The sequence below is a fragment of the Aethalodelphis obliquidens genome, unplaced genomic scaffold (assembly GCF_003676395.1).
Source record: "Aethalodelphis obliquidens isolate GAN/ISIS:26980383/991018 unplaced genomic scaffold, ASM367639v1 scaffold111, whole genome shotgun sequence".
NCBI classification, from domain to species: Eukaryota; Metazoa; Chordata; class Mammalia; order Artiodactyla; family Delphinidae; genus Aethalodelphis; species Aethalodelphis obliquidens.
Genome location: NW_020838055.1, coordinates 2,650,015 through 2,663,654, shown reverse-complemented (window position 1 = coordinate 2,663,654; position 13,640 = coordinate 2,650,015). Strand labels below are relative to the sequence as shown.

The following is a 13,640-nucleotide window of genomic DNA, read 5'->3' as shown; positions in this document are numbered from 1 at the left end:
TGAGTCAAAACCACATGCTCTTGTCTGTCTTTTAATTCCCATCCCAGCCTGAGCACAGTTCAACTCATCAGCCTCCTCTCTTGCCATTCTGTCCCCAAAGTCTCTCTGCTCCCTTGCAGCTTCCCAAAAGAGCCTAGCATTTTCATGCTGCCCTGTTTTACCTACTGGGATACCCTTTTCCCCCTTTCCCTCTTCTGCATTTAAAATCTTATCTTTTAGGCCCATTTCCTAGGACTCCTCCTCTCTGAGACTCTGCTTGACCCCTGCCACCATCCACCCGCAGCAGAAGTAATCACTTTCTCCTCTCCACTCCCACAGCAGAGAAAACTGGTTATTTCTCTACCACATCATTTATCAAACTCTGACTCGCACTGTACAGTACTGGCTTTCCACTCCAACATTTTATTATGAAATATTTCACATGTACAGCAAAGCTGAGAGAATTTTCCAGTTAACTCCCATTTCTCTGACATCTTGTTTCTACCGTTAATACTTTATCATCCTTGTTTTATCACATATCTGTCCATCTATCCATGCTGCTATCCATCTATTTTTTTAAATAAATTTATTTATTTTATTTATATTTGGCTGCGTTGGGTCTTCGTTGCTGCGTGCGAGCTTTCTCTAGCTGTGGTGAGCAGGGGCTACTCTGTTGCGGTGCACGGGCTTCTCATTGCGGTGGCTTCTCTTGTTGAGGAGTGTGGGCTCTAGGGGCGCGGGCTTCAGTAATTGTGGCACTTGGGCTCAGTAGCTGTGGCTCGTGGGCTCTAGAGCGCAGGCTCAATAGTTGTGGCGCATGGGTTTAGTTGCTCCGTGGCATGTGGGAATCTTCCTGGACCAGGGCTTGAACCGGTGTCCCCTGCGTTGGCAGGCGGATTCTTAACCCCTGAGCCACCAGGGAAGTCCTGCCATAAACATTCTTAAAGAAATCTTTGTGTGGATGTATGTTTTAATTTGGGGAGGGGGTAAGTACTAGGAGTGGAAGGAGTGGAACTTTTTCTTCCTCTAGATTGTGAGCTTTTTGAGGGCTGATGTATTTAGTCTCTACCTCTAGGCTAGTCTTTAGCCTCCACCATAGTGCCTTGGTATGTGGTAGATTCTCAGCATATGTTTGTTGAAATGAAACATAATTCAAGCACAACCTAATTTTCCTGTATTCTGTATAATATGTAACTCTCATTTAGCACTCTGTGGGCCCAGTAAGATGAGCATTGTTTCTTAATCTTCCCAATGAGCCGCTAAGGTAAGAATTAGGGACCAGAGGCTGCAAGAAGTTAGGTGAGCTGTTGGAGGTCACAGAGCAGGTGAGGGGAAGAGAGAGAGACAGAATTTGAAACAGACACTGTTTTTTTGTTTTGTTTTATAATTTTTTAAAAAACATTTACTTATTTAGGCTGCACCAGGTCCTAGTTGCAGCACGCAGACTCTTAGTTGTGGCATGCATGTGGGATCTAGTTCCCTGACCAGGGACTGAACCCAGGCTCCCTGCATTGGGAGTGTGGAGTCTTACCCACTGGACCACCAGGGAAGTCCTGAAACAGACACTGTTTGTGTGAAGCCCCTGCATAGAGGAATCTCTGTGCCACTTTACTTCTCTGAGGGTCTCAGCTCCTTTAGCTGAAACACTTGGAGTTACTGTTCCAGTTCACCTTTATCTGCTCTTAGGGGCTGGGCAATGTTGGCTATCTCCTTTCCCTCCATTAGACATGAATGATTGTTTTCTAGTGGAACTCCAGATCTCACTCACCTTGATAGAGATCAACACTGCACCCCTGCGGAAGGGTGGGATATAGTTGACAACAAAATGCTGAGTGTCAACAGGTAACTGTGGAAGGAGCGGTGGAATGGAAAATACACCACTGTGCAGTCATCATAGGAAAGGTTGGTTTAGGCAAGAATCATCAATGGATGACGAATCTGGGGAATAACTTTGATGAGGAGCAGGATCTGAGCATGTGACAAAGCATCTCTCCACAGATTGCATATTAGTTGCAAGGGAAAAAATAGTAACAGTACACTGGAGAAATCAGAACACACCTTGTCTCAATGATCAAAATTAACATCACCAGTGATGGGCAGATGGACATGGCATGCCTCCTAGTATGATATTCTGAGGACATGCCATTGTTCATGCAGTATTCTGACTGGGATGTATTGATATAAGCTGAATCTAACCGCGAGAAAACATCAGACTCCCCAGATGAGATACATTCTAATTTTAAAAAAGGGGAATATTGAAGAATTTGTATTCTTCAAAAATGTTAATGTCATTAAAAAACACACACATATACACACACACAAAGGCTGTGAAAATATTCCACATTAAAGAAAACTAAAGAGACATGACAACGAAATGTGACGTTTGATCCTGGACTGGGTCCTGTTTTGGAGGAAGAAGAAAAATACTTTAAGGGACATTACTGGGTCAATTGACAAAATTGGAATATGAATGGTAGATTAGATAGAACTGAGTCAATGTAAATTTACTGAGGTTGGGACTTCCCTGGTGATGCAGTAGTAGTTAAGACTCTGTGCTCCCAATGCAGGGGGCCCGGGTTCGATCCCTGGTCAGGGAACTAGATCCCGCTTTCACGCCGCAACTAAGAGTGCACATGCCACAACTAAGAAGTCCACATGCTGCAACTAAGAAGGCCACATGCTGCAACTAAGAAGCCTGCATGCCACAACTATGAGCTTGCATGCCGCAACTAAAAATAATAAATAAATAAATACATTTACTGAGGTTGAAATCTGTATTGTGGTTATAAGAAATAGCATCATTAGGAACACATGCTGAACTATTTAGGGGTAAAAAGCTATGATGCATGTGATCTACACTCAAACTCCAAATATATTATTTGTGTGTGGTGTGTGTGTGTGTGTGCAGCACATAATCAAGCAAATGGGAAAAATCTGAAAAAGAGGTGAATTTTGGTAAAGGGTACATGAGCGTGCTATGCACTATTTTTATCCTTGCAACTTTGTATGTTTAAAATTATTTCCAAATAAAAATTTCAGAAAATGCTCCCCCGCAAAGTCCCCGGAATCCTAATTCAATCAGTGTGGACTGTGCCCACAGGAATTCCATGAACGTGGGTAGCTCTTTCCTAAATATAAGTTAGTTTGTCCCAACCTGCCAAATCTTTGATCCCAAGCTAAGTGAAGAAGTGCCATGGAGCTAAGGCAGGCATCTTTTAAAAGAATCCCTTCATCTTTGTCTCCTCTCAGAACATCTTTCTAGAGCAGGCTCTCACCAGAGGCTTGTTAAATTGGCCAAAGCTGCTTTCTGGCTTCAGAGTGACGGATGGTGAGCTCTGAATAGAAGGTCTGAAGTCTGGGTCCTGCCTCCTCCTCTCCTGCTGATCTGGTGCATGATGTTGGCCTCTTATCTGTGGGTGAAGGATTTGGACCAGAGCACAGGCTGCAGATTGGCAACCCAAGAGCCACTGGTCCACAGCTGTGTTTGGCCTAGACAGTATTTTTTTTTTTTTTGCGGTACGCGGGCCTCTCACTGTTGTGGCCTCTCCCATTGCGGAGCACAGGCTCCAGATGCGCAGGCTCAGCAGCCATGGCACACGGGCCCAGCCGCTCCACGGCATGTGGGATCTTCCTGGACCGGGGCACAAACCCGTGTCCCCTGCATCGGCAGGCGGACTCTCAACCACTGCGCCACCAGGGAAGCCCGAGAGTATTTTTAAAAAGGCTGAATTAGTTGTCGACACTCAACAACCAGGACACTGTACATAAACGTTTGGCTCCAGTGTGACCACACTGGGCCCACATTTCCAGGAACGGGCAGCAATTGGCTGGAGTTGGGGTCGGCGCCCTCCTGCTCCTTACAGTCCCCACCCCACTCTTTTATATTGTGACTAAACAATTTCCTCATTTTCAACTTCTGCTGGGCCTTTGGACTGGAAGATCTCTAAGGGCCTTCCAGTTCACATCTTCTCTGACCATGGCTTATCTCTTTAGGGGCTTCAGATGCTGAACAAGAGGTTGGATGGAGTGAAGAGTGAGGTGAAGAAGCAATAACAGAACCAGGATGAGAATTGTCTCAAGCATATTGAGACAAAGGGCCAGATTCTGGTTCAACATGGTGATATATCCAGTGGAGCTCTGGATGGGATGTGATGCTTGGAGTCAGAGTTGGGGAGAAGCTAGGAGGTTTTATTGAGACTGAGGGTTCAGAATGGAAAATGGAAGAAGAATTGGGGGAAAGCCAGGTGTCTGCTGAGCTGGCCAAGTGCCTGGAACTGAGGGCATTACTCTGAGCAGTCACAGTGATAGGGTCACAGTTGAGAGCAGTTTTGACTTGTAGCCAGGAAGTGGATCCTGGAGAGAAAAAGGAAAGAGGAAACAAAATAATCAAGGTGTAGTGGAAAGAGCACTGAACAAGGAGTCAAAGGTTGGGCTTCTAGTTCCAGATCTACCACTTACTAAGTGTTTGCTGGTAGGCATATCACTCCATATCCCTGAATCTGTTTCCTCAGTTTCCAAATAGGGATGATAATACTAGCCCTGCCTATCTCAGAGTTATAGAAAGCTTAACTGTAATACCAGAGAGCAAATCATTTAGCAACCAGGGAAGTACCATCCCAATGTGAGATGAAATTCAGAAGGTGTAATGCAGTCTTAGAATGTCAGGGCTTGAAGGGCCCTTTGAACATCTGCAACCCTCTCATTTCACAAATGATGAATTTGAGACCCCAAGAGGAGAAATTACACAGCAACTGTAGGGCAGAGGTGGGCACAGTGCTCCATTAGTTTTAGAGTAAAACCCCCTTTGTGCTCCCTCTAGTTGTAGGTAAATGAAACTCACCAAAGGAAGAGAGAGCAAGGACCTAGCTAGGGGACTTTGTGTTCAGGGAATACCCCAAAGTTGTGTTTTGTATCACATGCACTCAAAAGGAACAGGCTCTTGTAATTACTCCAGAGGTCACAGGAACAAGGAAACACTTAGTGAACCTTGAAAGAAGTAGTCTTATTTCAAGGGAGAGGAAGTCCCACCCTGTACATTACACAGCATGCAAGTGAGTGAAGAGAGAGGTGAGGCCATCTTGTTCTACTTCCCCTGATAGAGATGAGCAACCTGAGGCCCAGGGATGGGAAATGGCTTGCCCAAGGCCATACAGCTTGTTCCTGGCAGAGCTGGGACTGTAACGTGGTTTCTCAATTTGGAGTCCAGGGCTTTTACTCCATGTACCATTTGGGGTTGCATTTCACTGCAAATGGCAGAGACCAATGGTGGCTTACACCAATGGGGAAATCTCCATCATTGACTAATGATGGCTTTAAGAGATAGGGGTTACTTTTCTCACTTCATAGGAAGTCCAGAGGTGGGTAGTCAAAGATTAGTGCAGCTGCTGGAAGATGTTAAGGACCTAGTCTCCTCCTATTTTCCAATTTTCACCCTCAGCCCATAGTCCATAGCTTTTGTCTTTATTGTCATAAGATGGCTGTTTTACCTCTAGGCATTGTGTCCATATTCTGGACAGGTGGAAGAAATGCAGCTGAGTTTGTCTTTTTATAAAGGCTTACCTGAAACCTCCATATAATATATATAATACATATATATAATAGTCTATGTTACATATTAATATGTTGTATTATATATAAAACATGTAATATTGATTAATGAGTATATATGTATGTACATATACATGTTTTATTTTTATATATATATATATATATATATATATATATATATACACATACATACATATGTTTGCTGAATCACTATGCTACACCATTTTAAAGATGAAAGAAGGGGTGGGGGCAAAAAGTACCCGCCTGAGAGTCGGAAAATGGGTTTAAGTCTGGATTCTGCCACTTTTTTGTGGGTCTTCGACATGTTCCAATTACCTCCCCTGAAAAAGGTTTGGGCTAAATGACCCCAAAACACCCTTCTGGCTCTTAAGTTCTATTTCTCTATCCTATTTGAATTTGAATCCACGTAATTATATTTCCCTCTCCTCATGGAATTCTAACATAAACATCATAAATTATGATAAAAACTGGTATGTAAAAATTGTGTATTTATCTGACAAGTGTTGGTACCAAGAAATTTCAGCCAGAAATTCCTACCTTGAGAGCATCAAGATATCTCCCTATATTTTCTTCTAAAAGTTATAAAGTTTTATAACATTTTTCTATCGGGGTCTTACAATTCTGTTGTTAGGTTTATTCCTAGGTTCCATAACAATTTTATGTTTCACTGTGGTGAATGAGATTTTTTTCTATCCCATTTTGTAATTGATGATTATTGGTATTTAGGAATGCTATTCCTTTTTGTATGTTAACTTCGTATCCAGTAACCTTGCTGAATTCTTATTAATTCTAATAGTTTGTAGATCTTCCCTAATTTTCTATGCAGAAATTCATATTACCTACAAATCAGAATAGGCAGAGAAAACAGCCTGAGGAAGGTCCTGAGAGGGGAAAGTTCAGGAAACAAAGAAGGCAGATAATGCTGGACATATTGAGAAACAAGGCAGACGATGAGGGGTAACAGAGACAGCATCATTGCACAGGATCTTGGAAGCCATTTTCAGGATTGTAATGCAAAGGAAAGCTACTGAAGTAGTTTAGGTTAAAACTAGAGGGAAGGCTCTATGGTAAGCCATTGGACTCTGCCCATGTTTGTGTCCTGGCCAAAATTTTGATCAAAATTTGGATGAATAGGGCCTTCCCTGGAGGTCCAGTGGTTCAGACGCCACACTTCCAATGCAGGGGGCTGGGTTCGATCCTTGGTTGGGTAACTAAGATCCCACATGCCCACGTGCCACCTGGCTCTGCCTTAAAAAAAAAATTGGATGAATAAATATAAAGCATGATTTTCATGGATAATAAATATATTGGATAACTCTAAAATGTCTTCTTGTGAACTTCTGGAGCTTCAAGAATATATCCTTAGACATGGGACTAAATGTTTGCTAAGATTCCCTTCCAACTCTGAGATGCTGGGAATCTACGTTTTGTTTTTTTGTTTTTTTGGCCATTCCATGTGGCTTGCAGGATCTTAGTTCCCCAACCAGGGATGGAATCCCCAGCCTCCAGCAGTGGAACCTCAGAGTCCTAACCACTGGATGGCCAGGGAATTCCCTGGGGCTCTGTGTTTTATCCTGGGTACCCTGGAACTGAAGGGAAAGTTCTTTCCTATTGCAGGTGGGCAAACAGAAAGTACCTATACCTTGAGAAACAATTAGGGCAGATCTATGTTTACACAAATAATTACCACATATGTGGTGAGTACTGTTAATAGAGAGGTATATAAGGGGTGCAGGAGGGTGTATATGAATTGGAGGGGGGGTGTCCAGAAGGTTGTCAAGCTTGGCAGAGGACTTGGAAGTAGCCGTGGCAGTATACAGGAAAGAGAACAGGGAACAGCATCCATGTTGATGGAGATGTTTCTGAGGCAGAAGGAGCATCTGGTAGGCCTGAGAAGGGAGAAGGAAGGGAATAACTGAGATGGTTGTCTAGCTTGGGATACACAGAACATGGTGACTCTGTTACATTAAGGAAGAAGTGGAGGATTCCAACACTTTTGAATCTTCCTAGCCATCTGTCTTCTAAGGATTTCAAAGCCAATTCTATTCATAAAGCCTGGGATAGGCCTAGGGGCTGTTTATTCCAGGCAGCAGGGAGAAGGAGCAAAGTAACTTTTTTAGCTCCCACCTGTGTGCTTTTCTTCAGTGGGCTTTGGTGTGAAGTAATGCTAATTTCACGAGAGAGGAAACCTAATCTTTTTTATCTTTGTACATGTGCCCTTCACTGTGTGACCCTTCCTGATGTGCAGGTACTCAGTCAACATCTGTTGGATGAATGAATTCAGGCTTGCAATGGTAGTTCTCCTACTTTGGAGTCTGGGTAAGGTGAGAGAGGGGGAAATCTCTGGGTTTGGGCCAAGACACCTGTCTTATTAATTGGTGTGTGATCCAGATCAGTCATTTCAGTTTTCTGTGATTGGCTTAAAGTCCTTTCCAGGGCTCCAAATTCGCAGTGCTATCGCTTTTCCACTTATCCTTTAATTTATTTAATTTTAAGTATAGTTGATATGCAATATAATGTTAGTTTCAAGTGTACAACATAGTGAGTCGATATTTATTTATTAATTTATTTTTGGCAGCACCCCAACGCTTGTGGGATCTTAGTTCCCCGACCAGGGATTGAACCCGCGTCCTCAGCAGTGAAAGTGTAGAGTCCTAACCACTGGACCACCAGAGAATTCCCAGTGATTCAACATTTAAATACATTACAAAATGATCACCACAATGTCTAGTAACCATCTTTCACCATACAAAATTATTACAGTATTTAGTATTATCAACTATATTCCTCATGCTGTATATTACATCTCTGTGACTTACTTATAATTAGAAGTTTGTACCTCTTAACCCCCTTCACCTATTTTGCCCAACTCCTCACCCTCCTCCTCTCTAGCAACCACCAGTTAGGTAAGTCGCTAAAGTTCTGTTTGTTTTCTCATCTGTAAAATGATAATAAGAACATGAATACCAACTATATAGGATTGTTGTGATCATTTAAATGAGTTATTAGGTATCACATACTTAGAGAATGCGCGGAATACAGTGAGCATTCAATACAGTGTCAGCTATCACTTTTAACTTCCGGACCAGCGTTACCCAGCAGAAATGCAATGTGAACCAAACAGTAATTCTACTTTTGCTGGTAGTTACATTTTATTTTTTTAATTTCTTTATTTGGCTGTATTGGGTCTTCGTTGTTGCGCGCGGGCTTTCTCTAGTTGCAGCAAGCAGGGGCTACTCTTCGTTGCGGTGCGCGGGCTTCTCATTTTGGTGGCTTCTCTTGTTGCAGGGCACGGGCTCTAGGCCCGCGGGCTTCAGTAGTTGTGGCACGTGGGCTCAGTCGTGGTGGCTCGCGGGCTTAGTTGCTCTGCAGGGATTGAACCCGTGTCCCCTAGCATTGGCAGGCGGATTCTTAACCACTGCGCCACCAGGGAAGTCCCTCCAGTAGTTACATTTAAAAAGTAGTAAAAAAGAAACATGAAATTGTTTTAAAATATATTTTATTTAACCAAAGATATTCAAACCTGCAATCAATTTTGTAATGACCCAAATTGTAATCAATGATTATGAATGAGCTATTTTATATATATTTTTAAGTCTCGGAAATTCGGTGTGTATTCTACACTTATAAAGTATCTCAACTTGGAACAGCCACGTCACTTGTGGCTGGTGGCAGAGCAGCCCAGGAGAGGCCCCCCAGCTGCGTCCTCATCCCGCTAGGGTTCTTTCCAGCGCCCAGCTGGCCAGCGCCCCAGGCCCCGCCCCGCGCCCCTCCCAGGTTACGTCATAGAGCCACAGGCCCGGCCGCGTGTGCCCCGCCGCTCACATCCTCCCCGCTCCAGGCACCAAGTTCTAAAAGGAAGCGACGATCAATGCACAGAGCAGCGGAGTAGGCCGGTCTGTCCTCCCGCCGCTCTGGCGGCAGCAGGCGGGCGGGAGGCGGGCGTCTGAAGCCCCCATGCGTACCTCGCCCCCAACGGCCCTCCGCTTGGCCGCTACCCCGGCGGGGTCGAGGCGGCGGGGCCGGCGCCTATTGGTCCGCCGCTGTCGTCCGCCCGCCCCCTCACCGCGCTTATTGGCAGGAGACGCGGCGCCCGCGGAATAGGCGGTGGCGGCGTCCCTCCCTCGCGCCGGCCCTCAAGAGGGCGACGAGGAAGCGGCCTCTCCCTGCGTCCCGCCCCTCGGGCTCGCTCGCTGGCTCCCGGCTCCTCCCGGCTGCTCTCGGCCATCTCCCGGCTCCCTCCGGCTCCGGCTCAGGCTCCGGCGCAGCGGCGGCGGCGGGTAGGTGCAGCGGCAGGCGGGGCCCCGTCAGAGGGGTGGCCTCCCCACTGCCCCCGGGACTGCCCGAGCCTCGCCCCGCGGCCGCCCGGGACCCCACCAGGCCCTCCCGAAGCGGGGAAGGGCGGTGGCCGCCGGCTTCGGGACGCGGGGGCGGCCGGGCGGGGGGCCTGCGGGCGTGATATTCCAAGTCTTCGAGGCGTGATCCGGAGACTCGCCGGGCGGGGCGGGCTGAGAGGTCCAGCTGCTGGGGTCTGGAGCGGTGGGGCCGAGAGGCACGCCTTGGGCGAGGGATGGGGCTGAGCCTGGGGAGCGAGGGTCGGCTGCAGCCTGGGGCCCTGGGTGGGGCTCGGGGACATAGGAGAACTCAAAGGTTGTTCCGTGAGGTTTGGGGGGTCAGTTGAAGTGGGGCTGAGGCGAGCCTTAGAGAGGGTGCAGGGTCAGGCCCCGGTGGGGCTCGAGGACGTAGAACTCAAAGGTTGTCCCGTGAGGCTTTGGGGGGTCAGTTGAGGTGGGACTGAGGCGAGCCTTAGAGAGTGTGCAGGGTCAGGGGTTACGGGAGGGGCTGGAGGGTGGTCGGGAGAACGGGGCCCCAGGCAGGGCTCTTCCTGCGTGCGTGGCCCTAGCACTGTTTGGGGACTAAGCATGTTTCTGGCTGTGGGAGTGCGCAGGGGTCGCTTGCTGTAAAGGGTGGGGATGCGAGGATAGGACAGGCACCTCGGGGGCAGTTGGAAATGTTACCCAGAACAGAGATTGTGATTTAGCACATGGACCAGGTTCTCCGCTGGTATGTTGCTTGAGCTCTTCGGTGAAATTACCCTGTGGGGGGGTGGGGGTGGCGGGGGATGTTAGGGTTTTCCTTCCATCCAGGAATGGGTAAATTAAATGCATTTGCTGCTTTGGGGAGGAGACAGTGATTACGCTTAGGTCTGTGTTTAAGGACCCAGACCCAGAGTGAAACGTGCTTCTCGGGATGGTTAGTGTTACCCAGCTTTCTCCTGGGAACCCCCTTTTCTCCTCACCCTCCTCGGTCCAGTTACAGTATTGCTCCCCAGGGCCTCTCGATTCCCTCTCCCTGGCTCCCTAGGATTGCAGTGTTTCTTGCTCTGCGTGTGTGTGTGTCTCCCGCCCATTTTCCTGCTGCTGCGCTTTTGGCAACTGCCTCTGCTCTTTCCCAGGGATGGTTGTGGCATTGCATCAGGGGATATTTGTGCTTGTAATTTGCTCACTCAGCCCGGGAAGAGGGAGAATAGTATGCTGCAGAGATGGGGGTGGGGTGGGGTGGGGGTGCCGTCAGCTCCACTGGGCAGACAGAGAAATGGGTGTGGTGAGGGAATACAGCTGCTCTAGGCCTATAGGGTAACACTGTCCAGTCATCAGCTCAAAGAGATTCAAAGAGCGGCAGCAGCAGCTATTTTTATAAATCAGTTCTGAATCCAAGCTGAGCACATGGATTTAGAGTGAACAGTTGTCATGCTCTAACTATTATGGGCTGGGTGTTTGGTAGACAACACTAGAGTTGCTAAGCAAGAGACTCCATCTGTACAGTACAGGGGGTACTTTACTTGTAGCATTTTAACTGCGCTTCTCAACTCTCTTGCATGGGACATCTCTTGTCAAGGGATGTCTTTTAAATTGATGTGGTTTGATGGTCCATACCGCTGTTTTTTTTTTTTTAAGAATTTATTTATTTATTTTTGGCTGTGTTGGGTCTTTGTTGCTGCGTACGGGCTTTCTCTAGTTGCAACGAGCGGGAACCACTCTTCGTGGCGGTGCGCAGGCTTCTCGTTGCAGTGGCTTCTCTTGTTGTGGAGCACGGGCTCTAGGTGTGCGGGCTTCAGTAGTTGTGGCTCGCGGGCTCTAGAGCGCAGGCTCAGTAGTTGTGGTGCACGGGCTTAGTTGCTCCCCAGCATGTGAGATCTTCCCAGACCAGGGCTCGAACCCATGTCCCTGGCATTGGCAGGCGGATTCTTAACCACTGGGCCACCAGGGAAGTCCCATACTGCTGCTTTTTAAATGAAATGTTTTTACCTCAATTATACACTTCCTTTCAAATTTGCCTTAAATATAATAAAGCTATCACTTTTTGAGCACTTGCCATCTTCCAGGCACTAGTTGTTGGTGTTTATTTACAGATGAGGAAATTGAGACTGACAGCAATCAAGGTCACACAGATAAAGTGGCATCCACACCAATGTCCCTCTGACTCCCACAGTAGTTCAGAAACTGGACATTTCAGAAACTGGACATTTTTGGTTCACATGGGTGATTCAAGCACTTAAGAATTTATTCATGCAGAGTAATCTCACTGGAGACTGATAAGCCAAATATAAGTTTATTTACGTCAGGGACTTCCCTGGTGGTCCATGGGTAAGACTGTGCTCCCAATGCAGGGGGCCAGGTTCAATCCCTGGTTGGGGAACTAGATTCTGCATGCACGCATGCCACAACTAAGAGTCCACATGCCGCAATGAAGATCCTGCGTGCCGCAGTGAAGACCCAGTGCCGCCAAAATAAATAAATATTTAAAAATTAAAAAAATTATTTATGTCCAAAGTTTTAAGTGCCATATGCACATGGGAATTAATTATCCACTGGCCAGGGTACCTCCTTTGTTTCTGGGCAGCCAAATCAGTAATAAGGATGCAGTTGATTATAGAATTGAAACTAAGGGCACTGTATGTTCTTAGGGGATGTTTTAATCAAGTCACAGAAGCCTAGTGGGTCTGCCTTCTTTCTCCACTATGCGAACTCCTATTGGGTTGGCCAAAAAGTTTCTTTGGTTTTTTTTCTGTAACTTATGGAATATTTATGTTGGACAGTGCTGGGGAGATTCTCACACATTTCCCCACTGTCTCAGTTTTTTAAGTCAACTCTTCATATATTTGTCATACCAGCATATACTTACTTGAGTTAAAATTCCCAAATTTATAAATAAGTTTATATTACATATTAAAAAAGTCATTTTCCATTGTTTGCTGACAGTGAAGGAAACACCTGTCTTATGCCTAAGCTTTATTTTTTAGAGGGTATGAAAACTTTTATTAATTAATTGGCTTTCAGGGGAGAGTAGGACAAGTTTGTCATACTTTTTCAAAATGGCTTGAGAACAAGGAAAGATACTTGCTTGCAGTTTTAATTTTGGTTGTAGGGTGGGGGTGGGAATGAGTGTTCCCTTGTGTGGTTTGAACCTCCTACCTACATCAAGATAGGTTGCTTAGTTTTAGAGATATGGTTCCTATTGATCTTAGGGTCTTGTTCTTTCTCCTAATCTTGTTTCTGAATTTGGTGGTCCATCCTTTGGCTGCATAAACTTTTGCTGTTGATACTTCAAATTTTTGACATCGCTATTTTCCTCCTCCTCCTTCTCCTCCTCCTTTTTAAATATTAAGCATCAGTCGTTGATATGTAGGTTTTATTTTTCTTTAAAAAGCGAGAAAATCTGAGAGGAACATTTTGAATTCATCTTGGTGTAGTTCATTTGACTTGCTCAGTGTGAAAAGGAAACCGAGTAGATATCAACTGATTTCACTTTGTCCTTCTAAATGGCACTCTTAGAACCAGGTTACTGTGGCCTTATTGCTAGGAGTGAGTATGCTGAGGATAGTTAGGGTCAAGAAAGGGGATAGAGCAAACATATATATGAGGGGTTTGTACACACTGTCTTCTTAGAGCATTGTAGGCTAATTTCTCAACGCAGACCTTAGGGGAATTACTTTGTATGTCATAAAATTTTAAGCTTGAAAGTCAACCGAATGTACTTTTGTGATTCCTTACAGGTTGAAAAGTTAATCTTCTCATCATAAAACCCATTAA

General features: G+C 45.8%; 1 protein-coding gene across 11 annotated transcripts in view; it reads left to right on the top strand.

Moving 5' to 3' along the window:
• Positions 1 to 9,382: 9,382 nt before the first annotated feature.
• Positions 9,383 to 13,640, top strand: part of MAP4 (microtubule associated protein 4) — a 170,612-nt gene continuing 166,354 nt past the window's right edge. For 3 of the 11 annotated variants that reach the window (XM_027097069.1, XM_027097065.1, XM_027097066.1), the window contains exon 1: positions 9,384 to 9,827. The gene's annotated coding sequence lies outside the window, so the exon portion shown is untranslated. Of the gene's footprint in view, positions 9,828 to 13,640 lie in introns of all 11 variants that reach the window. The other 8 variants (XR_003430893.1, XM_027097064.1, XM_027097063.1 and 5 more) reach the window with 5 other exon arrangements.